Source organism: Parasteatoda tepidariorum, chromosome 11, assembly GCF_982258835.1.
Source record: "Parasteatoda tepidariorum strain Cologne lab strain chromosome 11, Ptep-v5.0, whole genome shotgun sequence".
NCBI classification, from domain to species: domain Eukaryota; kingdom Metazoa; phylum Arthropoda; class Arachnida; order Araneae; family Theridiidae; genus Parasteatoda; species Parasteatoda tepidariorum.
The window spans coordinates 6,799,857-6,821,169 of record NC_141765.1 but is presented as its reverse complement, the minus strand read 5'-3'; the positions used below and the strand labels follow the sequence as shown (position 1 = coordinate 6,821,169).

General features: G+C 27.9%; 1 protein-coding gene across 1 annotated transcript in view; it reads right to left on the bottom strand.

Moving 5' to 3' along the window:
- LOC107450611 (gamma-aminobutyric acid receptor subunit beta) overlaps positions 1–21,313 on the bottom strand; it is a 410,218-nt gene that overhangs the window by 320,104 nt on the left and 68,801 nt on the right. The gene's annotated exons all lie outside the window — the stretch shown is intronic.

The following is a 21,313-nucleotide window of genomic DNA, read 5'->3' as shown; positions in this document are numbered from 1 at the left end:
ATTATTCATTAATTTAATAGAGACCCGTCAAATTTAATAAGATTTGACAAAGACTGATTTAACCAAATATTGAATTTCAACTTTGCATTTCTCTTTTTTTCTTAAATTTTACACATGGCAAATATTTTTAAATTGACAGTATTATGCAGGACTCTGTTATGATGTACTTTAACATTTATTTTCCAATTAAAACTTTTGTTACTTTAACTGCTAGCGAGAGAATTAGATTTTTGTTCGCCACATTATTTTTAAATCATTGATACGAACCTGCTATTTAATTTCTCATTTCGTTTTAAAATTATGTAGTACAATAGTTTAAAAGTTAATATAAAGGAAAAGTGATTGAACTATCAATCTTAGTTTGCAGAAAGATTAATTCATTGTATGATTGCCATTTCATAAACGCATCGTAAACACTCTTGTAGCATTAAGTAAAATATTATAAATAATATTATTATTAAAAATTATTATTGTTAAAATATTATTACTATTATTATTATTATTATTATTGTAGTAATTGAAATAAAAATGATATTCATTAATTTTATTTTTTATAATTTTCTTTGATAAATTAAATAATAACTATAATATCTACAAAATATTTATTTATTTGTTGCAAATCCAGCTTATTAGTTTATGTAACATTTATAGTTATTTTTTGCAAATATACTTCTGTTTAAAAGTTACAGATCAGCTCTAAAAAAATATATTTCTTCCAGGATCTAAGTACATAAAACCTTATCAAGCTTCCTAGGGTGGGTAAATCACATCACCTCATATCGTGCTGGTCACGTAGACCACATTATTTTGTCGACCAATCCCGCGTCCATTAGCAAAATGACATCTTCCATTGCTATGAGACTAAATTTGATAAAACGATTGCTATCTCCACTCAATCACTACGACGTAGTGTCACGTGGCATGAAGCTATGTTTTTCTACCTGGTAAAAGAGCACTTTCTATTTTATTTATTTATTTATTTTCATTATTATTTTAGCATTTGTCAGCTACCTTCTCACTTTTTTCTGTCATGCAGTCTGCTATGCACCATTTCACAACAACGTTGCTGGATCAACTGATTTCCCACCTTTTTGCTTCGTCGAAAGAAAATAAAATGCTTCTGTCATGGAAAAAAAAACCTGAAGGAAATGAGACCGGATGATTTGGATCTGACGCTGTGGTTTACCACTTGTTTTAGTTGTAAACATAAGTTATTTCGATGGAACTAGTATTACGAGACAGGCGCCATTTCTTAACATTGGATCCATTTAAGAAAATATTTAGATATTTTCATCCATTATGACCATATTTAATTCGCAAAGGTTACAGTTTTCTATAAGCAAATTGAAAAATTATTTCGAAAATCAACTAATAAAACATTTAAAAACTGCAATAAAATTCGAAAAAAAAATCACAATTCCAGAGATTATAAAAATTTTTCTTCGGACATCTTGATTTTTAGTTCAAGATCCCGTCTAGTTTTACATTGAAATTCAGAGGTTGTGAAAAAATTGGAGCATTGGGTGAAAGGGAATATTTGAAACCTTGCCTACTTTTAATTCTCATTAATTGAAGAACTATTTTAAATACATTGAAGGAAAAATATTGCAATAACATACGAAAAATTTTATTTGTTCGCAATGTCAAAGATTTACTAAGTTCCAATTTGGAGTTATCGACTACGATTGGTATTTCGTATTGAAATTAATGGTTTGTCAGAAATAAGGGCGCATAGGTTAAGAGAGGAAACTTCAAATTTTACCTGATTTGAATTACCAGTTACAGCGACTTTTCAAAATAATTATATTAACAACACCGAAAGTGAATAAGTACTTAATTTTACAAGGCTTCTAACCATTTTGATGCATGAAACCAGTTCAGCTTCTAACTATTGTATTGATTAAATAAATAATCTCTAGAAAATTAAGAGGTAAGTTATTACCTGATTAAAAACTTCATTCACTTCAAAAATAAATAAATATTAACAGTCAACACGTTTCAAGCTCCAACATTAGTTCCTCATCACCTCTCCATAGCGCATGAAAATGCATTTAACCCTGATTTGCCTCTCTCGGTCACTGTGGGTTTTCTTGTTCTGCCTTTCTTATTTTTTCTCTCCCGGCTACTGAGTTTATTTCTAGTTTTGTTTCTCACCTTCATTTTTTTATTTTCCGTTAGCAATTTTTTGTGATATATTTCAAATCACTTTCGTTGTTTCTCATTCACGTCGAGCAAATCCTGAAACTGGTCGACTGTTGTTTCCTGTTTATATATTTTTGCAGCTAATGAAGTTTTTAACCAGATAATTTTTAATTGCTTTTAACCATTTTAACTTCTAACCATTTCATTTCCTCGAACTATTTCAGCTTTTTACTATATCATTGCTTCTAACCATTTCAGCTCCTATTTATAATTATTTCATTGGTTTGACATTTTAAAAATCAAATACGATTATTACTTAAAAATAATATTACTTTTGTTGCCTAAAAATTAGGTTTAGCCTAAAAGTGACACTTTTTTTAAAAAATTATTTCCGTCATATATTAATACGTAATAGCAGGAATGAGACGTATAATTCAATATTTACTGTTTCTTAAAAGAACGAGGCCGATTAGCTTTTAATTATTCAAAAGAAATTATCTGTCATTCAGCAAGAGCGATTGAGAGAATATCTAAGGTTACATCGTTAATTTTATTTTGATGAAGTGATTAAAATAAATGTCATAATGCAGAACAAAAGTGGCATACAATCTTAGTTTCCACACACTTTTTTTGGAAAAGTTGTGTAATAAATTCAACTTTTAAAAATATATTTTAATACAAAGCATGAATAGTTAATTTTTCTGCTATTTAATGCAAATTTTTAAATTAATATTTGAGTTTTTTCCTCAAATGTCTATTGTTGGATATAAAATACTTTAATTGTGGGAATAATTTTGTGAAAAAAATTCCTTCCTTCCTATTTTACCTTAAATAATCCATTTTATAAAATTTATATTTTTTGAAGTAATTGATTTCCAACCTTGATGAAGTTTATTTCTGACTGCTGTTTATACTACTAGCCTATATACTGCTTTCGACTTGAAGTTTATTTCTTGTTGTAAATGCATCATTGATAAGAAACAGTAAAAATAACAGGAGTGTTTTAAGCTTTTCCATGTAATGAACCGTAACTCAAAAACTTTCTTTCTTACCATTTAGGTCAGGATCAGAATTAGATTAATACGCATTCTTTATCTGACTAAAATGAAGTTTGTAACATATCATTACGTTATTTCAGGTGAAATTTGCATTTTAAGTTGAAGTTGAATTACTCAATGAAAGAAAACAATATATAAACTACAGTGGATATAAATTTTAAATTACTCTTAAAAAATTTAAAATTTGCTAAGCTTTCTGGAAGAAACAAAAATAAATAAATAAATTAAATTAAATAAAAATTAAAGAAAAACGGACACTGAGAGAAAAAATATGTAACTGTGGTCATGCCCCCGAAAAAATTGCTTTGAGTTTCCTTTTAAATCTTCTCATTCTAAAATAAGTTTGTAATGTTTATAAATGGTAATTTTCTATTTATAAGATCTTGCATCGTTTAAGTTAATTTTGTGGAATCAGAAAACATAAATTTTCAAATTGAGCTTAGGGAAAATTGGTTAACTGGTTAATTAGAAAGGAGTTTGAAAAGAATAGAAATATTTTTCTTGAATTAATACCATAATTTAATGTTGTGGATTCGCTGTTCATCGAAATATTTACAAACTAAATTAAATTGAAAATAGTTTGGAGTTTACATTAGCAAATAGTACTAAAGTTTGCAAATAGGGTTTAAAATAGTCTTACGGTATCTGACTAGTGCAAGAACATGATTTGGGACAAATTTTCGTTTTTTTCTAAATTTATTATAAATTTACAAAATTGAGTTTATTTTAAATTTATAAAATTGAGTTTATTATAAATTTATGAAATTGAGTTTATTATATTTTTACAAAATTGAGTTTATTATAAATTTATAAAATTGTGTTTACTATAAATTTATAAAATTGAGTTTATTATAAATTTATAAAATTGAGTTTATGATAAATTTGTACTTACTGTGCTCTTAACTTTCTTATTACTTATTTTGCTTAATTATTTTTGTTTGTTCTCCAAGTTATAGCAGTGTTTGTGCTAGGGGATAACAGTGGATAGACTAATGATTTTAAGCTATTAAAATTGCTATCTCAAAATGCGATTTTTTTTTCACATCTTACGCCATCTTAAATACGATATATCATGTTCTTTTTAAAATAATTATTTACCACTTTCCATGAGTTTTTATGATTATAGCACACATGTTCTTAACTACAAACTAAGAGAAAAAAGTTGAATTTCATTTTTATGCATGTTTTTTCGCTAAGACAAATGCAGAAATTTTAAAAAAGTTACATTGATCCCTAACTCAGTAGTATATGCACTTGATTTTAAGACAATAGTTCATAACATAATTGATAGCCTTCGAAATAAAATCCACAAAGGAATTTTTTTTCATTTTGTTTCAGATGATTGAAATTTCTTTACAGTGTATAGCGTATATGCAAAAAAATGCCTTATTTTTACTTGAAAATGGCTTTATAAAAAGAAAATAATAATGTTAATTTTTTGCTAGTTTTATAAGTTTTAACGCTTAATAAAATAAATAAACTAATTTTTATTTTAAATTTTATATTAATATCTAAAAACCAGTTGTCAAAATTAGTCGGATATTTTAATTACTTTTGTTTACGTACTAAACGAAATATGTATCATGTAGAAGACAGACTTTTTAATTAGACTTTTCATATTATCCCTTATAGAGTAGGAAAACGCCGTTTTAAATATTTCAGTAAAGCTTTTATTAGGTGTTTAACTTTAAAAGTACAATAAAATATTCTACTTTTTAAGCATAAACTATTGATTAGTAAGTATGCGTTTTTGTGAAAATTAATTAATGCGACAGTCACTTTATAAGTACTTCAGACGCATTGTACAAACTTTTTTAAACTGCTGTATCATTTAATACGAAAGCAAAAAAGTTTACAGTTACATTATAATTTTTTTAACAACTATGAACAACTTATTTGAATTAAGAAGGAATAATTTAAATACGCTCTGAAATAAGCTTCTCAGTTCAGACAATAGATGTCTACTTTACGAAATCATGTCATCTAAAGTAGAAAGATAATAATTTAAATAATATGATGTTCATCATATTAGGTTTATGATAATCAATGCGCATAATCTATTTTATAAGAACCCTTGTCAAACATTTTCATTTCAGAGAACACAAATTATTAAACTAAAGACAGGAAAATAGCGAAAAGAAATAATAAATCACAAATGCTGAATAAGGAATTAAAATTATCAAACAACTTTGATATCCAAATTATTGATATAGCTTCCTATTGATATCCGAATTATTGACAATCTTTTTCAGTGTACCGGGAAACTAAGAGTGAAACATCTCAGATAGCACGGTGACCAAATTGAAACAAAAATGAGACCCTCATGACGTTTCATTTGTGAAGTCACATCTGACCTCTTTGATGAGTGAGATTTTGAAGGTCACTATGCCCAACTTTGAGGACATTCACATTTTGACGCCATTCAGACGTCAGCATGAGACCACAATGAGACACTTAATTGTCGCAGTGGTGTCATCGTGTGACAAGAATATGACATATTCACGTCTCACATAGTCACGCGATGACCACATTGAGAGGTAAACGTCACAAGTTCGTCAAATCGTGACTCTGTTGAAACATGAATAAGTCACATCTTTGTCGCATGGTAACCCAGTTGTCACATGGTAACCCAGCTGAGACGTCAGTATGTCACATCTTCGTCCCTTGGTGACCCTATTGAGACTAAAATGTGTCATATTTTCGACACACCGTGGCTATGGTGAGGCGTGAATCGGTCACAATTTCGTCACATGGTGAGGTTGCAGCGACAACTAGATGTCTCAATGTGGTCGCATGTTGACGTCTGGGTGACATCAAATAGTGACGAATGAAATTCAAAAGTGAGTATTAATTACATAAATATTACTTAAACTTTCTTCTTAATGCGTTTTGAGCATTTATTTTATTTCAAAACCTTTCCAACTTGAAGGTATATTAAGAATAGTTTAGATTTTAAGTGTTACTACACATATTTATTTCTGAAATATGCTACGTAGCTACGTAGCTATGCTGCATCAGAATAAAAATAAGAAATAAAAAATATTAATAAATTTTAACAAGACATTAGTATTTATAAAAAGCTACCATATTTAACTTTCTAAAAACTGTTTGTAAAAATATACAAATTTCAAACAGTTATTTGGGTTTACAAGGATAGATAGGTTTATAATATTTAAAAATTATTTGTTAAAGTATTCTAATGAGCCTAGTTCATTTTGAAAAAAAATAGTAATAATAATCCCAAAATTTATTTATTTATAATAATTAAATAATTAGTCGTGCATAATGAAAATTATGAATTGAATAATTAAAATAATTTGGGAAGACCCCAGTATCCATTTGCTATTAAAAAAAAAACAAGATTTTTAATTAAAATATTTTAACTTCTTAAATGTTCAAAAATTCATGTATTTTTTTCTAGTAAATTCATAAATTTCTTGTAAGAAAGAAGCCTATAATATTAAAAAAAATTGCAGAAAAAATTAATTACTTTACAAAATCAATTAATTTGAATTAGAAAACAAAAACAATAAAATAGTTTGTTGATTGGTGTGCCTTATAAAAATGAAGAGAAAACTAAGAAAATATTTTCAAAATTAATTAATATTGACATAGATAGATTTTGCATAGATTTTGCATAACACCCAAACATATAAGAAAATGAAAGAATCTTTTTACAAAGAAATTAAATGGACTTAAAAAAATGGAAAGTTAACTCAAAGCATGTTAATTTTATTTCATCAACAATCTTAAAACAGTAACTTAATCTACTTAAACTAATCACAAATTTTGAATTTACACTCTAATATAAGAGCTTACATGCAAAAGAGCAAAAGAAGTGGGACTAACCTCATTCGTATGATTTTTCCCTATTTGTTGCGCCATGGAACAAAACGGAACTTACGAATTTGAGAAATCCCTTTCTGTTCTTGAAATAACCACTGCGAAAGCTCAAAACTTCTTAAAATCACAGGAATACAATGACTATTAACCAAACCTTAAAATGATCAAAACTTCTTCGAGTTTAAATATAACATTCAACAAAAGTGATCACTTTTTTTGAAAAATTCAATTTGCGGTAACATCATTGTTGCTGCAAATATTATAAGATTTACTCGCCAAAGAATATATTCAAACAAACAATGACAAAAAGGGCAAGAATTTTTAAGGAACAGGCAGAGAGTAACCAGTTGCTCGTCTTTTTCACCAAATAATACAAACTAAGTAACTAAACTTTATCAAAAATCAGCAGCAAAGAAATAACATTTAATGTAAGTAGAACAAAGCAAAAGCCTATAGTATCGTTTGCAACGGATTCAACACAACTCAATGAAATTTACTCTTGTAACATATCTTTTACGGACAATTATAGGTGCAATTTTAAGTCAGAGCATCAACTTCCTAAATTTCAGCCTCTCCTTGAAAAACAAAATAAATAAAATAAGTCCTGACGATTAAAAAATAATGGCGGTATCAGTGGTTCATGCTTGATTTAAAATCGTTTGCTTTTTTCAATTAAATATCAATTCGATGTTTATTCTTTTAAATGATTTTTACCTATTGACAATCTCCCCGTTAACATTTTCATAAGTTGTAAAATTAAATTTAAAATTTTATACAAATTAATATTTTATTTTTAAATTACAGGTTAAAGAAACTTAAAAATATTTTAACACAATACATATACTTTAATACAAAGCGTTTCGTATGCTATTGAATATTTGTCATTATTTTTTCCTAAAAATAAATCTTTGTGGTGCAAACATTATCAATATTAATCCAAATATACGCAAAATAAATGATTGATGGTTTTTAAGTTTTTGTATATTTTTTCTTTTAACAGGGCGCAATTCTAGTCTTAACTGAGCAGCCCCAGTTAAGCATTCTATTAATTTATCTACGTATCTTCTTCTCCTGACCTTTTTCATTTCATTTTTAAACTTCTACTGCGCATTATTATAGGGGGCGTTGTTTTTAGTGTTTTCTTTTCCTCCACTGGCTTTTGAAGTTTATTCTTGACCTGTGACTGTGAGTTTTTAATTTTCTGATGATTTTTATTGATTTTCTTTTCGTAATTTGTTTATTCTTTTGAATGTATCTTGTTTTTCCTGGACCTCTATACAAAACCATCGGGGTACTGAGGGAGATATTTTAAGCTTTTGCTTCTCCCTCAAATAGAAATGGTTTTGTTTTTAATGGCTACCGGGGCCGGTACCCCCTGAAGACGTCGGCTTCGGTGGTCATATTTTTATTTTATTTCATTTGTTTTGTATGAATTAAAAGTTATATTTTGCCTAGAATTATCATTGGAAAAACGAATTTTTTGGTGGTGCACAAAACTTTTCAATTCTCTGTTCTCAAGATATGATGAAATGCGAAAAAAAAATCTACTTTTATTTAGAAAAGTGCAGATTTCGTTACTCAATCTGATTTCGTAACTTGAAATGCCGTCTGCTCTAATTCACTTAAAATATCGTCAGCATTGCAAATTTGAGATCACCTCCTTGAATAATTCAGATTGAGTCCTAGAACGTGAAGATCCAATCATTGAATCAAAAGATATTTAGGGTGGTCTTCCTAATATTTTGCATACGGTACATATTTTTACTTCATTTCTGATTTTCAAATTTTCAAACTTATTAAATGCAATATTTGCTAAAAAACTATGAATGAAATGTTGGCACTCTTTTTATAAATTTTAATTCTAGTACTTTTTACTTCATATTTAGTTCTTAGGGCTGATTTTTTTCTTAATTCTAAATTATTAAATTTTTGTGTTCATTTAACCTTAAACCTTAATTGATATAAACTTGACTCTCGTTTTTTTATATATATTTGTAAATATAAAATAACCTTATAAAAGTAATTTTATACTTTGATCTAAAAAAAATACTTCATAGTGGATTTTAATATTTAGGTAGTTATAACAAAATTTATAATTTATAAAAAAACATTTTTACGTAACAAAAGAAAATATTATCTTCTCAGTATTTCGTAGTTGTTAATTGTTTATGTTTTACGGAAAAAAACTAATTACTTATCTTAAGTTAAATTATCCTGTCACATTAATCGGGAACTGAAAAGTTCACTGCCACATATAAATTTTGCCTCGAATGTCTAACGAGGAAAAAAAAATTATTAAACATTTTAGATATTAAATTTCCGTTTTTCATAGTAATTAAAAATTTATCTACGCATTGTTTTTACGTGTATTCGCATAAACTCGTAAACGTTGTTTTTTTGTCTTTTGCATTTCCCAATTCTCACCTGGAGAATGATTTTTCGTCATACAGACATCTTTGCTAGCCACTCATTTAGGGGCACCATATTAGGTGGGCCACAGTAGGGACAGACCGACATGATGGTGTCAATGTGGTCTGCACTGCACGCAGTAAATAATTTCTTTTTTCATGATTTTTAAGATAAATTTTTAACGTGAAAAAAAACATATTTTGGTTAATAAAAATTAATTATCTAATTAGTATATCCTCTTAACAAAAAAAAAGCTTCTTGATATTTTAAACAATTTCCTGAACACAGTTTCTATTCCATTTTATTTTTTATTTTTATTACTTGAAATTCGATTTAGTAAAATTGACTTTTGCATATTTTAATGTTTATGAAGAATAAATCATTATAGAAAGTCCTTCTCTCTTATCAAGAAAAAACATTTTTCCTCTACTGTAGTACTTTCTTCGCATTTGAATTACTTTTTCTTTAACTCATTTCTTAAGTAGTTTTCGTGATAAAACAGTATCTTTTGGGGGCAAAATATTTGCGTGTAAACCATCGTTAAATTTAAGAATCTGAACAAGATAGTTTTGCAAGAACACTAATAAAAACTTTTTGTAGTGGAATTACTGATGTGTTACAAGTTTTTTTTTTCATAAATATATTCACTAAACTTGTAATGAAAAATCGAAAAAAGGAAAGCAAGTTTAAATATTATCTTTTGTACTTCCTTACAAATGAAAAATAACAAAACAAAGTGAAGAAACTTTGTAAACTAACATGTTTTTCGTATTCTTATGTTAAAGATAAAGGCGTGACTGCGTTTTCCAATAGAACAACAAATTGTTTTTAAAAGCAAAAATGCTGAAAATTTTTAATTTAAAACTTCGGGAAAAAGAGTATACCGTTTCTAATAAGAAATGGAAAAGGTTAATGAGAAAGCAAAGTTTTAAGTTGGTATATTAAATTTTAATTTTTTTTTTCCTTTGAGAAAAGTAATAAATCTATTAGTTATTAGAATTTGGTTTATTTTTATAAGTAAATTTAATACTATATATTATTTATTCATTTATTTATAAAAAAAAGTCTAAGTATGAGTTTGAATTTATACTATTATTTTAATATTTATTTACGATATTATAGAGATAGTTAATTCAATGTCAATAAGAAGACGCTAAAAATTTATTTAAGTGCAATATATATGGAAAATTCTGATGTATAGTAAAGTTGAATTATTGAACTCAAAGGGCTCAGATTAATCTTGCTTTCATCTAAAGTTAAAGAAAAAAGCAACATGAGAGGACATAAAATAATTGTTTTATGTAACTTAGTTTGTCAAATGTATTGTTTATTTGTCTTTGTACTGTTGACGTAAATTGTACTGATCTATTTTTTATCATATACTGCACAAAGCTAATACTTTAATTTCATCATTTTAAATTGTTTCACAGTTTAGTTTTGTTTTTCATTGGGAAATCAATATTTTCGATTTATAGACATATAAATGAAACAAAAACACGAATTACAGTATTTTTTTAGTTGGAATTACATTTAAAGAAAGGCAATGAAAAAGAAAGCATATACTTTGTCACAATATTAGTACAATTCATCTTTATAACTATTAGAAAGTAATTGTAAAGGAATTTCTAAAAAAGAAACTAACCCTAACTTACCTTATCTTGAAATTACATTTATTTATTTACCCATACATTTTATATTGGGCTGAGGAAATAATCTTTCTTAATCTCTTATTATCTAAATGATCATTAATCTAAAATAATCAGAGAATAAAATATATATTTTTTTAAAAAGATTTTTTATTGAAAACCTCTGGTCAGTAGAAAAATACTTGGTGCAGTAAAAGAATTATAAAAAATAAAGAGGCAAAATATATAGCCGCAAATAGAATAAGTTAGAAAGCTATAATGGAAATTCAGAGTGAAGTGGAACATGTATGTATTTGTATAGCATTTAAGGGGACTTTAAAATCATAACATTTTCAAAAAAAAAAATTTTTTGTTAAAAATGTAAAGAAAGTCAGCTAATTTATAACTTTTTTGTTGTCAAGTTTTCTTTTTTGCGTTTGACCTTTAAACCATTGCTCTCAGATGACCAATGTCATGGGATACCAATATGCAAACATATAGAGGTAAATATTATCGCGTATATGGTTAGTGCACTGGGAGAACTGTTATTTGTGTTCAAATTATTCATCTGAGAAAGTTTCTGGTGTAATTATGACCGCAAGAAGAGAATAAAAAGATTTTGGGCCTGAAACATTAGATGGACGCATGGGATCTTAAAACTTGTTCCCGGCACTTTGGAAAGCTAGAGTAGGTCTGACACGAAATTAAGAGGTTTCCTATGTCACCTCAGTTTATTGTGTGATGTGATTTAAAAGTGGTACATAATTTACTTCGTTTTTTACTTATTCAGTATTATTCCCTATATAATAAGATATGCTAATTAATTAGTTACTAAGATATTTAAAATTACGAAATCTGTCACAAAAATGCACTTTCTCAGAATAAACATACTTTTTTTCGAAAGATTCGAATAACTGACCCCAAAAAATAGAGGGTATCAGTTTTTATGGGGAATAAGTCATAATAGTTTGGTCAGCAAAGAGGACAAAAGAGTAGACCCTTCAATTTTAATTTTACTTCTTGCGTATTTTGCCATATATCGAATTTTTTTAATGCAAATTTAACACTTTTTGCAAACAATAATAAAATGCATTTATCCAAAGATAATTTTATGCAAAAAGATATCTTTCAGTAGATATTTATTAATTTTTTATTATTTTATTTAATGATACTCAAAATTGTTTTGACTTGTGAGGTATTCAGTTTTTTATATAATTTTGAAGAATAAAATTTTGCTCGGTAAATTGCAAAATGTGAACAAAATTGGTCGAATAGTTCCTGAGAAATCTAATTTTAAAAAAGCTCAGGAACTATTTGACCAATTTCACTCAAATTTTACATTTCGCCATGTAATATTACATTTATTTTACAAATTCAAACACAACGATATTACTTCCTACGTTATTCAGGTTTATTTGAATATTTTAAATTTACTTAAACATATATGAATTGTACATAAATTTATGAGTCAGTATAAGTTAGCCATATATGAAACTTAGATTTGTTTAAAGCTATACAGGATCTCACTAATGATATAGTTGTATATGTTCTTAAAAATATCTAACTACTTGAAATAAAACGCGCAATATATTAACTGCAGCATTTCTATAAGTAATAAATTATTGTACTCTTTTTCAAATTTTTATTTGTAAAAACACTTTTTTGCTTTAAATATAAAACTGCCTCAAATTGAGAAACATGATGAATTGAAAAATTGAACTGCCTATTATAATTCCCATCACATTTTAAAAATAGAATGAAGCCGCCCTCAAAATATAACATATTTTGAAGTTCGATTGTTATTTTTTTATGTATTATATTTGTTGTATTCAATTTACTAAGGAATACATATGAGGCACTTAAAGTCATTAAGCAACACCTTTTATTGTGAAACCACGATTGATTAAAATTTTTATTTCAGTCGTATCTTTATTAAAAGAAGAAAATATGATACTGTGATCATAATTGTTCGACTGCTTTTCAAATCCGTGAAAATTTGCGAATCTTTTTGCATCTATTTCTTTCACATATTTCTTTTTTTTAGCTTCTAAAGTGACGTTACAAGCATTTTTATTTTAATTTTTGAACCTGATTAGTGCTTTTATTCGAGGTTTAGTGGGTAATTTATCTAATTTAAACTTATTATGAAAGTTCAATGACCAGAATATGATTTTAACTTTATCAGATACACCTGCAGTATAGGAAATAAATATTTTGGCATTAAATTTAGCTGCACGATCCTAGAGAACTGACAATGGAAAACATAAATAAAGTTTTTGACGTGACAATTTCTTATGGTTTTAAATCTTTAGCTTAATTTTACTAATTGTGCTTGTTGAAATTCTTAAATTTTCTTCGTTTGGCTTTTACAAAATAATAACAATAATAACAGAATATCGCTTATTTATTTACAAAGCACCCATTTTTTCTTGAGTTAATTTTACAAAAACGTAACATTTAGCTCTTTCACGAATATAATCCTTGACTGAAACATTATCTTACGGCACGGAGCAAAATACAGGCTGATGTGTTGCATCCAATGTTATTCCAATCGAGTTGAATCACATCCAAATGATTTCAGCTTATAATATTGATCCCGGATGCAAACGTCTAATTAAGTAATTTAAGACAGCCAAATAATATTTTAGTCTCATGTGTATTTTCATAATATGATGTTAGCTAAACAATTTAAACATTTTTACACAACATTTTTGTGCTTAATTTTGGATAAATTAATTATTTTAAGTACTTTTAAAAAATCGCGTTTGTGAATAATACACTTAAATATCGAGGGTAAAGAAAATGGAAATAAGGAGCAGTAATGCACATATTTTTGCCTTTTAAGTTATAAAATGCATGGACAAAAATAATAAATGAATTTTGTAAATAAATGTAAATTATTGTAACTATCAGGTTGAGTATAACACGCTTAAGGGAAGCAAGACGTTTTCGATGTCGAAAAAATGATTTTTTCATCCTTATCGACAAGCCATTTTTTCTTAATATTAAATACATTTTAAAACTTTAAACTTTACATTTATGACAACTACATATTAATATAATTCAATAACAATAAAAAGGAATTTAAAATGTTTATAAATTTAATTTTTATAAATGTTTGAAAATTTAATGTAAATAAAAAAAATTTTTTTACCAGACATAACTTTCGGTACGCTCGTACAAAAAACAAATCATTGTAAAGTTATGAAAATTTCCATGCTTGTACATATACCTTCTTTACATTTAATTAACTATATAAAGTGTATTTTTTTTCATTATAATTTTTTTATACAGGGGAAGTTTTTCAAAATTTGAACGAAATTTTGCATTTTTTTCAGAAATACAACATTTATTTTGCTTAGATATAATATATTCTGTACATATTATGAAACAAACTAGTTCACCTGATTTTTCAAACATATTTACATGAGTGTATGCCAATTTTTTGCTGATATTTCATGTAGAAAATTTTTTGAGCGTACCGAAAGCTATGTCTGGCTAAAAAAAAATTATATATTCATTAAATTTTCAAATATTTATAAAAATTAAATTTATAAACATCTTAAATTCCTTTTTATTGTTATTGAATGATATTAATGTGTAGTTTTCATAAATGTAAAGTTTAGAGTTTTAAAATGTATTTAATATTAAGAAAAAATTGCTTGTCGATATGGTTGAAAAAAAATCATTTTTTCGACATCGAAAACGTCTTGCTTCCCTTAACAAAATACAAAAATAATGAAATTAATGCATGGTAAACACTTTTCTGTTAAAAAGAAACATAGTTTCAATAATAAGTCCAAAATATATGGTATTAAACCATCCATATGGTAACGGAATCCATCTATATGGCAACAGTCTACCGAAAATTCTGGTTTTCAAAATTATAATTCTTATTACTATACATTTAGTAAAAATAAATTTAACCGTATAAATGGTTTTTATGCCATGCTCTAAAGTATCATGATAAAATTACCATATTCACCAAATTTTTACTCAGATTTATGAAAACAAAATTTTATTGCTAATTTTATTTTTTGCCAAAGTACTTCGGTAAAACTTACCGTGCTTTTTGGTGCTCCCATAGAACCAGCAGCAGAATAAAATGTACCATATTCTGGTAATTTTGAAAATACTTTTTTTCAGCATAAGAAATATAAACTAGTTTATCTGAATAATAATTCTAGCAGTATCTTTTTATAATGATGTCATAAGACCTAATAATTCCTATCAAAATGATTAAATAATAGATTAAAAATTATGAGAAATAAAATTATTACATTCTTAAAATTTGTAAATGCTGCAAAATACACAAAACTCATTAGAAATTGTATACTGAACAGAAATTTTTTTTCAAAACTGATGATGCTGAAAATTTAAATCTTTTCAATGCAAAGATCTAGTTACGTTATTAGAATTGGTAATAAATCACATCGAATGCAGTTATAAAATTTATTACTAGAGAAGCCGGATATTGGGCTTACCTAAAACCGCCATTGAGGGTCAATTTGACCCTCATATGAAATTGATATTATTTAAAAGTAAATGATTTTTAACTGTTGAATATTGTTGAAAAAACAATACGTAAAAGCTTTTACTGATTTATAATTTTTTGATCGTTTTTTTATTAACACACTGACAATATAATATTAAAATGTAATTATAATATTATATTGACAATATAATATTATAATGTATTACAGATTTCTCTTTCGCAATAGCGCAAATAATGCAAAAATAAACAATTGACATGAATATAAATATTACCACACAACATGCTTTAAAGTGTTCCATCACATGTTGGGTATTAGCACATCCGCGATACATGAAAGTCACAACAAAACATCTACAAATTATATTTTCGAATTTCTCATTGCTAGGGTTGGATTTATATTGTACCTTGTGATGTTAAAAGGCATACTTTAGGGACTTAATTTTATCAATTAGAGGCTATCTGATGCGCCAGGTACTAACTTGTAGCTCTTCAACTAACACAAGAATGAGTAATTGTTGTGGCAAAGCATTGCGGACAGAAATATCGTTTTAAAGAAATGCCTGCAACCTCTTGTAGAAAAATTCCTTATCATCTAATCTGCTAAGCCTACGTCACATTTCGTTCTATTGTAGTAAGTGACAGTGCTTCGATTCTGTAATATCGTTTGCAAACACGTTCGCGTGAATACTATTCATATTTACAGTATTCTTTTCACCTATATAGTAAGTATTTAGTTTTTATTTTTAAGAGATGACATTAGGAGGACATTTTCTGTTGTCAAAATATAGTATTCATGCAATGGAGGGTTTTCTTGCAAGAAAAAAATTCATCTGCTAGTTAGGCAAAAGACAGTAAAATCGCTGAACCCAGCGTTTAGGCGTGGATTCATATTAAGAGCATTATATTTTTTCGGGCCGTAATTCATTTGCTCATTTTTCAATTTACACAAATAAAATGACCATTTAAGAAAAATATTTTTTGGACTTTATATCAGTTGAAATCAAAGTTATGTGGTTTGAACGTCATACAACTAACACCGCGTCATAAGGGTCGAATCGTCGAGGAAAATTCCAGTGACTTTCAAGTCATGTCTTGGCCCCCAAATTCACCTGACCTTAATCCAATAGAACATTTGTGGTCCTACTTGGAATACCAAATTCGTGCTGCCACACTACCCCCTCGCAATGTGAGGGAATTGCAGGACCAGTTGCTGAGCGCTTGGTACCAGATACCTCAGACTACCTATCAGCACCCTGTGGAATCAATGCCACGGCATGTGCTAGCAGTTTTGAGGGCTAAAGGTGGTCTTACATGTTATTAGCAGGGTGGTTATAATGTAATGGCTCTTCGGTTTATATATATATATATATATTTATATATATGTGTGTGTGTGTAACATAAAAAGCTTCTATTAATCTTTTTATGTTAGTTTCTTTGCTATAAAGCAACTCCTACTTTATTACTAATTAATTATTCAAATCGAAGTACTTTCTCACACTTTTAAAAGCTACATTCTGTTTCTAAATCTATTTTTGGCCCAACTATGCATAAATTTAAATAAAGATATTTTTTCCCTTTTAAGCCGTGGGAATCACTCGAGCAAGTTTATTAACCAATAGTAATTTCTAAGATTTCCCTTTCTTCTCTAAATAGAGACATTTTCGGATTATTTGCAAGATTTTCCCTACCAGAAAGACTGATCCTGAATGGAGTTAACATCATTATTCGCTGGTCTTCCATATAACATGATCTAAATAAAATACATCTGATTTCATTAAAATCCTGTGTCTGTTTCCCTGCTCGGTTCGACTGCATCATTTTACATATATATGTATATATATATATGTAATACAAAAATTATAAATACTTTTGTATTAATAGAAGAATTAAAACTCTTTCGGTTTCATAAAATGTCTTTGTTAAAGAGTAAGAGTAGAGATATTCTATTTTGGGAATTCAAGGCTGAAAACATACCATTGAATTATAATTAGATTTATATTTCAAAGGAGGAGTAATTTTCAGAATCTTGTCACTCTTTCACTTCCATATTCGGAAGCATTAAATGATTTTCTATAATGCGTAGAGTTACAAAGGTATGTACGACTGGGACCTAATTACACCAATATCTGTACTATGTAATGCGAGACAGATTGCTTTCGCATGTCTCTTGCTGAATAACATGTTCCAATAAACATCTGCCGGAACCATCCGGAGTCTTGTCCACTCCCCTTCCCTTGTGGAGGGCGGATGTAAACTGTTCTAACCACCAGCATAACTTTTAATAAACCTTTTGATTACTTATTATGGTTTTGACTGCATTTCTTAAGATGAATACACCAATGATAACAGGGATGTAGCCCTGTTATTATAAGCCAAGCAGGATCGCTGAGAAATCCCTTTGGAGGAAACTTACGCATTTCTATCTCAGAAACTAAGCTTAGCAGAGACTGGCTGTGACTGCTAGTTTTCCCCATCCCATCATCCACCGGGGGGGGGGAAAGCATAGAAGGAAAGAATTCGATATTTGTCTCCCTTCTTCAACAAAAGAGAAAATCTGCATTGGACTCCTGATAGACGTTAAAAGTTTTCGATTTGAAACCTCATCCCTTCTTGAATTCGTAGCATTTTATCGTCGATGAATAATTGTTCTCACACCCCGAATGGTTTACGATGATCTACTTAGATGTTCGACATTCCCACCCTCCTACTCAGAACTCAAAGAAATATAAGCTTCAAATTCTCCTTCACTATCGGTGTTAATTTATGATTCCTCTTGACAAAGAAACGAACAACTTTCATCTAATGTTGTGATTTTCAAAATGTGTTTTGGAATCGACGAAACAAAGTTTTTTTCCTATCAACTTTTCGGAATGTCTTCTTGGACTGGTTCGAATTTTTTCTGGTATCCTTTTGCTAATTTTTTGCAGTTCTCATAAAATAATTTCTTTTATTTTTATTGATTGATGAAAAAAAAAGTACTCTTAACAAAAATCATAGATAATGACTTTAAATATTTTTTCTCATACTTGATGTTTCAATTGAAAAAATTATTTTTTATACATTGATTGTATTTACTGTTGATTTTTTTTTTCTTGGTAAGTTTTTATTTTCAGCGATTTGATTGTCATAAAAAGTGTTTCGAAAAATTATTTTCATATTTAGTGTTTTATGTGTTACAGTTTCTATGATTTATTGATTAGTAGAATTTATAATTTTCTTTTACTATAGTGTTTAGGGTGAAGGTAAAAATGCCATTAATTTATTTTTTTTCTCTTCAACAAATTGGTGAAGGTCGACGTCGGAGAGTTATAGGTTGTTCATATTTTATTAAAATTAGATTTGAGCCTTGCTCAATCTAATTTTATTATGAATCAACTTTAATATCAAACTTTTTATTATGAATTAATTCAATAGTATATTATTAATGATTAGATTGCATTTCTAGTGTTTATATTGTTTTGCTTTGTTTTTTAAGTTATGATATAATATTGTTTTTATAGTGCATTTAAAATGCTTTTGAAAGTCAATTAAACTATTTACGGCAAACAAAATTAAGTTATTATTTAAACTTTTGTTTCCCAATGATTTGTCTAGATTTAACCACGCAAAATTCTAAATTTTTCAGAACTTTCTTTTGAACCTAACGATGTAGAATTTTCAAATAAACTTAAAGAAATTTGTAATTCTTTCACTTTTTCGGACTTGGTCAAAACTAAATATTCCTATTTAAAAAATGTGAAAACTTGTATCTTACCCAAACAAAAGGACAGTTAACACTTAACAAAATTTGTGAGTTTCCCTTATTACGATAGGCTCAATTTTTAACTCAGCTAAGTTTTTATACTTGATACTGATTTACCATATGCTTTAGTAGGGTTGTGGACTTGCAGGGATTTTTGTTTGTTTATTGATTGTGTCGGGCCAGCTGTTACTCTATTTGGTAAGAGACTGATCATCTCTGCTAATTCTAAAAGTGACAACTTATCTTTGCACATTAGACAGCAAAATTCTCAAAATGTTAAGGCTAAAAATAATGAAAAAGATGTTTCAATAAAAGTAAACATCGAAAAAATAAAAGTTAAAGATGTTTCAGTAAAAGTAAGCATCGAAAAAGTTAAAAATGTTTTAGTAAAAATAAAAAGAAAGAATGTCCAAAAATTTCAAATGATTCGAAGATAGATCTAGGTAATGAATGCGTTCATTATCAGGTTAATATCGACGAAAAAATATGTAAAGGGTAACAAAAACAAAAAATAAAAGGAAAAATAGTAAAAAGAAATAATGACTAAGAAACTGATTACAAAATGAATAAAAAGAAATTTAAGTAAACAAAAGTTTGAAAAAGTGCATATATCAAGGCATAAGAAATATCACAAAACACAAATGTTGAACTTAAATCATGAATGTGTCTAAAACAAAAGAATTTTTTTTACTTTCTTCAACGGAAGAAGTATAACCTCTTTTTCTGAGAGATCCGATTCGCGTTTGGAGATGTTTACCCCTACATCATTTAGATGTGAGGGCGATGAAAGTTTAACTTTTTTTTTCTCAAAGTGAGAAAAATATTATAAACTATTTTTGTATATGTCCAAACTGGATCTCTCAATTTCCCTCTGCTTCATGAAATTCTGTTTTCCTCCATTATAACGGGGAATAAAGATTTTCATCAAGTAAATAACCCCTTTAACCACACAGAATCTTAAATTCTGAATAAATGACACATGTTGTCCAGTTCATTTGCATAAAAGTTTTGTATATTTTTGCGTTAGTTTTAGTAGAATAGTTATATAAATATGTTTAATTTTTCTTTCTGTTAAGTTACTAAACAGAAAAATTGCATTATCATGTTTTTATGTTTGTCATTGTAAGTAATTGTTGTTTTTTTTTACATATAATTGAAAAAATTTTATTTGTAGTAGGGAAAAGGAACAGTCGTACCAACCTAAAGTTTATAAATTTAAAGTTTTATAAATTTAAAGTTTTCTAAATTTTTTTTTTGGCTTACCAAAATCTTTTTTTGGGGGGATGTAATGCAAAAATTATAAATACTTTTGTATTAATAAAAGAATTAAAACTCCTTCGGTTTCATAAAATGTCTTTGTTAAAGAGTAAGAGTAGAGATATTCTATTTTGGGAATTCAACGCAGAAAACATACCATTTAATTATAATTAGATTTATATTTCAAAGAAGGAGTTATTTTTAGAATCGTCCCTCTTTCACTTCCATATTAGGAAGCATTAAATGATTTTTCATAATGCGTAGAGTTACAATGGCATGTACGACTATAGCCTAATTACACCAATATCTGTACTATTTAATGCGAGACAGATTGTTTTCGCATGTCTCTTGCTGAATAACATGTTCCAATAAACATCTGCCGGAACCATCCGGAGTCTTGTCCGCTCCCCCTCCCTTGTGGAGGGCGGATGTGAGCTGTTCTAACCACCAGCATAACTTTTAATAAACCTTTTGATAACTTATTATGGTTTTGACTGCATTTCTTAAGATGAATACACCAAAGATAACAGGGATGTAGCCCTGTTATTATACACTCCTCAAAAGTGAAATTGCAACACCAAGAAATAATGCACGTAGCGTCATGCAAATTTCAGGAGCGAAAGTAGTGAGATGGATATGCAAATGATTAAATTTGCGCACGCATCTGATCACGTGGCACGCATATTCAGGCTATAAAGACCAGCAACTGTCCCTTCTCATAAACGGCATCTGAGGTTGTGCG